Source organism: Cupressus sempervirens, chromosome 7, assembly GCF_028749045.1.
Source record: "Cupressus sempervirens isolate cs-2001-9-10 chromosome 7, ASM2874904v1, whole genome shotgun sequence".
Taxonomy (NCBI): Eukaryota; Viridiplantae; Streptophyta; class Pinopsida; order Cupressales; family Cupressaceae; genus Cupressus; species Cupressus sempervirens.
This window is the reverse complement of record NC_143124.1, coordinates 147857824-147865607: the sequence shown is the minus strand read 5'-3', so window position 1 is coordinate 147865607 and position 7784 is coordinate 147857824.

Here is a 7784-nt window from a genome sequence, read left to right as displayed (position 1 = left end):
TGAACTTTATCAGCTAGCTGTGACACAAATCTTCTGATTGATTGTAATCTTCCTTGAAAACTGCAAAGCTCTCTTAATGTGGAAGGAGGAGGCATATCCATGATGGCCTTTACTTTTGTAGGGTCTACTTCAATTCCTCTTCTGGATACAATGTAACCTAATAATTTACCAGATTTGACCCCAAATACACACTTTTTTGGATTAAGGCACACTTTGTACTTTTCCAATTTTTCAAAAATAGTAGTAAGGACATCAATGTGGGCTTCTCTAGTCTTGGATTTTCCTAAGATGTCATCAACATAGTCCTCCATTATGATGTGTAGAAGATCATGGAATATGGTAGTCATCGCGCGTTGATATGTGGCACCGGCATTTTTCAAACCAAAGGGCATGACTTGATAAAAAAAGGTTCCCCAAGGTGTGATAAATGCCATCTTATGTTAATCTTCTTCTGCAATCTTGATTTGGTTATAACCAAAAAATCCATCCATCAAAGACAACATCTCATGTCCAGTTGTCAGATCCACTATGATGTCTATGTTGGGTAGTGAAAAATCATCCTTAGGACATGCGAGATTCAAATCTCAAAAATTAGAACAAACGTGAATGCCCCCAGATGCTTTTCCTACAGGAACAATATTAGAGATCCACTCAGGATAGTTAATGGGTCGAATGAACTTTGCTTCTAGCATCTTTTGTAATTCTGCCTTGACTAGAAGTGCTACCTTAGGATGCATTTTACGCAACTTTTGTTTTACTGGCTTGATTTTGGGATCAACTGTCAAATGATGTACCACTAAATCTGTATCCAATCTAGGCATATCCTTATAGGTCCATGCACAGTTGATCTTTCCTTTTTTCAAGAATATTGTCATAGCTTTTTGTTCTCCAGGACTCAAGGTGGCAGCAATGTAGGTAATCTGTGGATTATCTTCTATTCCCAAGTTTATTGGAATAGTGTCTTCATTCAAAATGGATGACTTTTCTGGCGGCAAGGATCTAAATGGAAAATTCAACTCTCCCTCTTCTGGCGCCTCTACGAGGTTTTGACTAGAAGATGCATCCTTTATTTTATCTTTTTCATCATCCAAAAGCGCCCTAGAAGGGTTTTCACTAGAGGATGTTTCTTTGATTTTTTTATTTTTGTTTTCCTTTTCATTTTTGTGACTAAGAGAGTTGATTTGGCTACCAAAGTAGGCTTTTTCATCATATTGGATCTCATGCTCGTAATCTCGAAGATTCTTAAGGCCAAATAGTGCCATCACTGCCTCATCAGACTTACAAATGTCCAAACTTGGTGGCGTATCTTGAAGGTCCCAATCTATCATGTCAGGGTTAGTGAGACGTAGATCAATGGATGAAAGGTCATTTACGGTAATGGTATGGACACGATTATTTAGGTCATCTTCGACATATTGGAAAGGCACTTCGACGAATTCCTCCTCTTTAGTCTCAGATTTAGGTTCGGCCAAATAGTTGTCAGCAAAGGTAACCTTAAGTTTGAGGGAACCCAAACCGCATCTTTTAGGATAGCTATTAGCTTCTAAGGGTTGTCTAATTCCATTTTCATTTGGGCCAAGACCAGTACCATGATATCCCATGCTTTCAACAATGGGAAGTGCTTTGACATATCTATCCTTTGGAAACTCCACAGGTTCGTCTTTGCCATCATAATATAACCAATCGAAAATATTATCTTCCATGTGTTCATCACTAAGGGAACCCCAATGTTCAAATGTCATTTTGTTAACTTGCATGGTTTCCTTATTAGTAGAGGATGGCAATTGTGAAGGCTTTCCAAGAGAATGAGGGGAGAGTGGTAATTGTCCAATACACAAGGCATTTTCGAACTTATACTCTCTCATTCCCAAGTCAGTAAAGGTGGTCTTTTTCCCTATAGTGGTAACTTGAGCATCTTCAACTTTCTCTTTTCCTTTACAGGAATTTGAACTCTCATGGGCTGCTTCTAGTACTGTAGGGGAAGCTGTTTCTTTAATGACAAGAGGCTTAGGTATGACTGCAGAAAACTCACTTATGGGACAAAGATTTTCCGGAGTACCTTCCAATCTTCTACAAAATTCAAAGGGTGTAGGATCCCCTGGAATTTTAACTTCTCGTCCTTGGTGTGGGAATTTCAAACATTGGTGGTATGTGGAAGGCACTGCTTTGAGAGTATGTATCCATGGTCTACCAAGCAAGATGTTATATGGCAAATCTAAATCTAGGACATGACATTCAGTATTGATAATGGCTGGTCCAACTTTGAGAGGCAACATAATAACTCCTTTTGATTCCCTTTCTCTTTCATCATATACCTTTATAGTAATTCTTTTGCTAGAATCAAGGAGATCCTCTGGAAGTCCCAGGAAATGAATCATCTTTAATGTACAAAGATTTAGACTGGATCCATTGTCTATGAGGACTCTTTTTATTTTATGTCGTTGTATAAGGACTTCAATATGGAGCGACATATTATGGTTGGGATTGAGAGCTTGGAAATATTTATCTGTGAATACCAAATGTTGTTGAGCGGCAAGGTTTCCAATCATGGCAGTGAATTGGGCGGCATTAATATTATCAGGGACACGAGACTCTAAAAGGGCCTTTTCCAAGATTTCCTTATGTACAGGTGAGGTGGTAAGAAGCTCAAGGATGGATATTTGTGCAGGAGTCTTTCCTAGTTGGGATAATACATCATGGCGTGAAGCGGGCCTTTGTGGAATGAACGGTGTAGCAGGCACGTGTGGAGCTGGTGAATTACTATTATTAGGAGTAGCTGCTTGCAAAATGAGTCTTCCACGTCGAGTGGTTGCATCACAATCAACTGCTTGTAAGACAAAGGTATTCACATGAGCGTCTACCCCTTCGATGTGACCACATAAGGAGTCAAAACCACATATATCGTTGGTATCTATTTTACCACACAAGGAGTCAAACCCTAATATGTGGTTAGTAGAGTAATCATAAGTTACAACGTTTGATGTGGAGGCTTGATTCGTATTATTGTTACCATCGTTGTGATCGAGAAATGGCTTTTGAAATATTTTCAACTTAGCATTCTTAGAGGAAGGACCTCCTTCCACTTCAATTTCTCCATTATCAACAAGGTTTTGGATAAACACTTTGAGTTTGAAACACTTATTGGTATCATGTCCTTTGACGCGATGGTATTTGCAATATTCATTTTCTTGATACCACCTAGGTTTTGGTTGATTTTCATCAAAAGGATGTGTATTAGGAAACACCATCAAGTTATGATCTACCACCTTTTGAAAGATAACTTCCAATGGTTCACAGAAGTTGGTGAATGTCCTATTTCGATCATAATCACAATTGTAATTGTTACGCGGAAAGAATCAAGCTTGCTGATTACCCTGGTTGTCTTGATTTGAGTTATTGTTGTTACGGTTGCGGTAATTATTGTTGCTACTTCCTCGAAGGCTTTTGACATCCATAACACCATCGTGCATAACACCCCTATTCTAGACCATGATCTAGGCTTGTTATCGTTGTTCGATTCATTATGGGAAGATGAAGAACTGTAATGTTTGATGGTGCCTTTTTCTAAAAGTCCACTTTCAATGTTTTTACCCTTTTTGATTAGAGTAGGAAAGTCCTCAGGACTTGCCATTTTCAAGTGAAAGGACATTTCAGGTATCAAATTTTTGATGAACATATCTACAAGATGAGAATCCTCAATTTTGTATAGCATATGACTAGCAAGATGTCTCCATCTTTGCAAGAAATTGGCAAAAGTTTCTCCATTTCGTTGCTTAGTATTACACAAGTCACTTAATGAAACCTGATTGTCCGTGTTGTAAGAGAATTGTGCTATGAACTTATTTGCCAATTCATCGAAGGTAGTGTGAGAACCCTTAGGTAGATTTATGAACCACTCAAATGCAGGGCCTTCGAGACTTTGTGGAAAGAGTCTCTTAAGGTAATAATCATTGTATGCCACCTCTTAACACAAAATATAGAACTCCCTTACATGTGCGATAGGGCATGTTTTTCCCATATATTTGTCAAACTTTGGAATCTCAAAACCAATCGAGAATGGAGTAACAGAAACAAATTTATCAAAAGGACAAATCTCATCAAGAGACAAGTGTTTTACCCCTTTATTGTTTGTGCTACGCACCTCATTTCGTAGTTCATGAAACATTTGAGCTAGATGTGTTACTTCAGAGTTCGTTTGTGCTTGTGATTGCTGGGGTGGTGGAGTTGCTCCATTTGAACCACCCTGTTGATATGCACTCATTGCATTTGGCGCCAATGTTGTTACCATGGTCGTAGGCACATGCAACTAAGGTGAAGGTGTAGGCTGTGTAGAAATGACCATTGATTGAGTTGGTACTTGACTAATACCAAGGCCTCCTACATTTGAAGTTGTTGAGATGTTTTGTGGAGCATTAGTGTATGTGGCAAGATTAGATAGAGCATTGATGAATTGTTGAAAGATTTCAGAGTTGGCTTGAAGCGTTGGTTGTGGTAAAGTGCTAGATGTGGGCAAAGCACTAGTTGTCACCGTAGGTTCTTTTCGTTTGCTTGATGTTGGTATTGCACTTGAATTAGGTGCTAAGGTAGCACCACCTTTCTTGACTTGAGTAAATAGGATGTTCTCATCAAAACTTGTAGGAACGTTAACACCATCCTTGATCAGATTTAAGAATATGTCGGTCTTGTTTGCCTTAATGGATTTCTCCATCATCTCTACATTGTAAGGGTCTGCAAGGAAGGTCTTAACCTCACTAGAAATATCACCGAAATCAATAGGGTCTTCATCTTGGTATACTTCTTCATCATTAAAACCTGGATTGTTATTATGAAAAGGTTGTTGTGGCTCTTGGATATTAGGCATACCAAGATTCAGATTAGAGGGAACCACATCCCCTAATGAAGTTGCAGCTGAGGGAGGAAGATTCTCCATTTCTGATTGCTTTGTCGATTCCCACAAATGTGTTTTGGGGTTGAAAGTAAACCTTCCTGATCGTGTGTTTACCATACAAGAATGGCCAAATTATGAATGAAGGCTTATGAGAGAAATAGAAAATGAAAATGAGAGCTCTTAACCTTAGATGATCAATGGGTCAACTACCCAAATTTGAACAAGAGACCTTAGTTTAGCAAAAAAAATGATATTGAAAGATAATAGTATCCTTTTCTTACCAAAGATAGTCAAATATGATCTTGTAGGCAAGATAAGACACCAAATGGATCACTTACTATTTGGAGACTGACTTGTGGTCCCAAATAAGCAAGGTAAGGTATTGAGTGGACTGCTTACTATTTGGAGATTGACTTGTGATCCCAAATAAGTAAGACTTGAGTATCTTTCTCTTACCAAAGATAGTCAAATATGATCTTATAGGCAAGATAGGATACTAAATGGATTGCTTGCTATTTGGAAACTGACTTGTGGTCCCAAATAAGAGAATGTGATTAGGATAAGGTGTTTGCTTATGGATGTAAGGTCTAATGTCACGATAAAAAGATGTTTTTAGGTTTTTAGCTCCCTTAGAAGAAAGTTTGAAGATGGAAGAAATGGAAATGAATAAGAAAGATGAATGTATGATGGCCACTTATACGGTTGATTCAATTTTTTTTTATGGGAAATAAGAACCTTGGGTTTACACTTGGGAAAGCAGACCAGTTCCGAAGTTTTCTGTTATAGGTGATCCTATCGTAGCGGTCTTGCCTAGCTTCTCCTTTTTGAATGTCCTTGATCGCGTAGCTGAATTGTTTGTCATCGTGTGTTAGTCTCTTCCTTTCTTTGTAGACAGGTGGTTTGGACAGTTTCACTTTCTTATGCTTGGTTTGGTTGACTTTTTTGGTCATGGCAAGAACAAAACAAGACTCAAACCTTTTGACATCAAAAATAAACTCAACCAAAACTCAAAACGTGACTCTAATGCAAAAACTTCCAAAAGATTATTGTGAGTCAAAGAGACCTCACCTAACCTATCTTACTGCAAAGGTTCCCTCACAATTTCACTCATTTTTTGGCTTGTTTGAAGTTTTTGTTTTGTTTTTTGTTTTTTTTTGATTTTTTTTGATTATTTGAACAAACACACCAAACACAACAACAATCCTAATAAGGCTGATACTAGGCTGTACAAGGCTTAGCTAAAGGGTGTCCTCGATATACACTAGGTACGTGAGGCCTAATTCTGTAGATGAAAGGAAATACTACCACAGAGCCGGGGGGAGACGGTAACCCAAATCTCCTCCTTTACTTCCCAAAGGTATAAAGTTCTTTGGGGCTTAGCCAAGAGTGACAATATTTACACTTCTAAGAGAGGTGTCTTTCGATTCACCTCCTGATTCTTATACTTCGCCAGAATGCTGGAGTTGAGGTCATCCCAAGGGGTGATGAAATCCCCAAGCAGGCCTCCTAATAAAATGAAAAACAAATCCACTTATTTCTTGTGCACCCAAGGTCGCCCAAAGGCGCGAGGGGAGAGAATACGTAAGTGGACTTGGGGTTTAAAAGACACTTGTTCGTTATCCACAAAAATTTAAGTTTGCTACTCTAATTGAAGACACACGTGTTTAGAGCATACAAGGTTCTTTCCAACTTTAAATAGCAAAAAATAAAATACTAAAAGAAAATGCTGAAAATGAAAATGCTGAAATGAAAATGCTGAAATGAAGTTAATTTTCCTTAAGGCTTTGGATGTGATTTCATTTTAAGGCCCAAATCCAAATGTGCTCTATACTAAATGTACCCATTTAAAATGCTCCAATTTCAAATGTGACCAGGCCTTTTACACTCTAGTTCGTTCTCTAACGTAAATCCTCGACCTGCAAACTAACAAAATGCTCAAGAAATAGTTAACTGTTAGTTTAAATCTCAACAGTCGCAGACGCTAATAATCGAAGACGCTAAAACACGAAGATGACAAAGCACAGAGTGCAGATGCCAAAGTGTAGAGTGCAAATGCTAAAGTGCAGAGCGCAGATGCCAAAGTGCAGAGCGCAGATGCCAAAATGCAGAGCGCAGACGCCAAAATGCAGAGCACAGACGCCAAAATCAAGAGCGCAGAACCTAGAATGTAAGTGGAGAGGCCAATTTTAGATCAAAGACGATAGATCACAGTACGCAAACAACATTGAAATCAGCGCAGATGACAAAACCCTAAGTTAGACAACAGAATAAATTAGACAGAGACGCAAAAAAAAGGAACCTAATTTTTTGGCGGTGACGCAGACACTTGTTTTTGGAGACGCTGATCTACAAAGATGCTAATATGCGTAGACGCGCAATGCAGACGACACTGAGACTATCAGAGACGACAAAATGCTAATCCAAACTGCAAAAATTTTTATTAGCGAACTACTGAAGTGAGATCAGGGACATGGGTCCCACTAGGCATGCCAAAATGTGTGCTAAAAAAATGTACAAATTGCTGGAAGCCTAAGGAATCAAGCTAATTTAAAAGAAATTCACAAAAGCAACCAACAAACCAAAATTCCAACCACCTTTACTACTCAACAAGGGCAGCTATGTGTAGCCATTGTTGGTGTATCTTTGATGGAGGGTGTGTTTGGTATGCTCTCACAAACACAACAATAAGTAAATCCCTTGTGTGGAAGTGCAAATGTGAGTGAGTGTGCAAAGTGAATGTGCAATATGATCCTAGACTATATGAAAGAAGAATACTTTCAAGATATGACTATGGAGGAAGTCACACTCAAAGGTACTCTATGATGCAATGAACATGAAGTTATGAAAACTATCTATGGATGCAAGCTATAACTAGAATGAAAACTAAAACTAGAAT